Below are 1,916 nucleotides of genomic sequence, written 5' to 3'. Positions count from 1 at the left end.
TAAGTTAACTCCCTCCCTGCAGATCTGCCACAGGAGGTGGGAGTGTGGCACATCTGCTGTGGGTGTGCAGCCACTAACCCCATGGGACTGCTGGTGTAAATGATGACTAAATTTTTTCCCCATCAGAGCGACAGTGTTGATTTCTTGCTGTTCCAAGCCAGATCATGTCTGATGCACCAGTGGGGAAGTGTTGCTGTGTGCATGTTGCAGTATGGCCTGGTATTAACTGTTCCTTTTGCTTTTCTAATAGAGTGCTGTGAAGGCAAATGGGCTGTTGAGCCTCTGGGAGACTAGATGTGGTGGCTGTAGCTGGCAGTGATCACTTGTGTGATGAGGGCAGTTGCCTGCTTTGCTCCACCATGTCTGAACCTCTAGCAAGTAAGGTTGGTAAGTCTTTGGAGTAACTGTTGGTTAAATTAAATTTAAATAAAGTGAAAAAGGCAGGGGGAGATACACCTTTCTGCAAGGGAGTTGTTTCCGTTTTTTCCCTAGCGACTTGGCTGATGTGTAAATTTGAGCATTAGCCTAGGTGTTGCAGAAGAAAAAGCACATGTTTCCCTCAGGCAGAAGCATTGCAATTGAGTCCTTTGTGCCTCGTGTTGCTCCTGTTCTGCCTGCCCAAAGTGTGGCTAGTGAACAGGAATCTGCAAGCTGCATCAGTGCAGGCTGAGCTGGAGCAGGATGGTGGTTTACAGGTCTGTGCCATTGTCGCTGATGCATTCTGTTCAGAAAGCTCAGTTTAAGAACACTGCATGGAGACCTATGGGTGATTGCTGATCAGAGCAGCTGCCCCAGTAAGGGGGAGGAAGCAGTCGTCCTGGCTGAAGCGTGTTCCTTTGGAAGAGAAATGCTGTTGAGTCTTTTTTGCTGTTTTCCATGCTGGTCAACTTGAGGGGGTGTGAGGGGATTGCATATGTTCAGCACTCGGTGGCCATACATATGCATGACATTGTTACTTCCTCTGCCATAAGTTAACTCCCTCCCTGCAGATCTGCCACAGGAGGTGGGAGTGTGGCACATCTGCTGTGGGTGTGCAGCCACCTAACCCCATGGGACTGCTGGTGTAAATGATGACTAAATTTTTCCCCATCAGAGCGACAGTGTTGATTTCTTGCTGTTCCAAGCCAGATCATGTCTGATGCACCAGTGGGGAAGTGTTGCTGTGTGCATGTTGCAGTATGGCCTGGTATTAACTGTTCCTTTTGCTTTTCTAATAGAGTGCTGTGAAGGCAAATGGGCTGTTGAGCCTCTGGGAGACTAGATGTGGTGGCTGTAGCTGGCAGTGATCACTTGTGTGATGAGGGCAGTTGCCTGCTTTGCTCCACCATGTCTGAACCTCTAGCAAGTAAGGTTGGTAAGTCTTTGGAGTAACTGTTGGTTAAATTAAATTTAAATAAAGTGAAAAAGGCAGGGGGAGATACACCTTTCTGCAAGGGAGTTGTTTCCGTTTTTTTCCCTAGCGACTTGGCTGATGTGTAAATTTGAGCATTAGCCTAGGTGTTGCAGAAGAAAAAGCACATGTTTCCCTCAGGCAGAAGCATTGCAATTGAGTCCTTTGTGCCTCGTGTTGCTCCTGTTCTGCCTGCCCAAAGTGTGGCTAGTGAACAGGAATCTGCAAGCTGCATCAGTGCAGGCTGAGCTGGAGCAGGATGGTGGTTTACAGGTCTGTGCCATTGTCGCTGATGCATTCTGTTCAGAAAGCTCAGTTTAAGAACACTGCATGGAGACCTATGGGTGATTGCTGATCAGAGCAGCTGCCCCAGTAAGGGGGAGGAAGCAGTCGTCCTGGCTGAAGCGTGTTCCTTTGGAAGAGAAATGCTGTTGAGTCTTTTTTGCTGTTTTCCATGCTGGTCAACTTGAGGGGGTGTGAGGGGATTGCATATGTTCAGCACTCGGTGGCCATACATATGCATGAC

General features: G+C 48.4%; 2 non-coding genes across 2 annotated transcripts; both read left to right on the top strand.

Moving 5' to 3' along the window:
• The first annotated feature begins 89 nt into the window (after positions 1-89).
• Positions 90-181, top strand: LOC130593197 (small nucleolar SNORD12/SNORD106). The gene has a single exon (XR_008970761.1). It is a non-coding gene; the product is annotated as a small nucleolar SNORD12/SNORD106 (small nucleolar RNA).
• An 876-nt stretch (positions 182-1,057) lies between these two features.
• Positions 1,058-1,148, top strand: LOC130593198 (small nucleolar SNORD12/SNORD106). The gene has a single exon (XR_008970762.1). It is a non-coding gene; the product is annotated as a small nucleolar SNORD12/SNORD106 (small nucleolar RNA).
• Positions 1,149-1,916: the final 768 nt, after the last annotated feature.

This window comes from Pezoporus wallicus, unplaced genomic scaffold (genome assembly GCF_028554395.1).
Source record: "Pezoporus wallicus isolate ANWC-B61680 ecotype Strahan unplaced genomic scaffold, APGP_CSIRO_Pwel_v1 contig_13217, whole genome shotgun sequence".
Taxonomy (NCBI): Eukaryota; Metazoa; Chordata; class Aves; order Psittaciformes; family Psittacidae; genus Pezoporus; species Pezoporus wallicus.
This window is presented reverse-complemented; position numbering and strand designations above follow the sequence as displayed.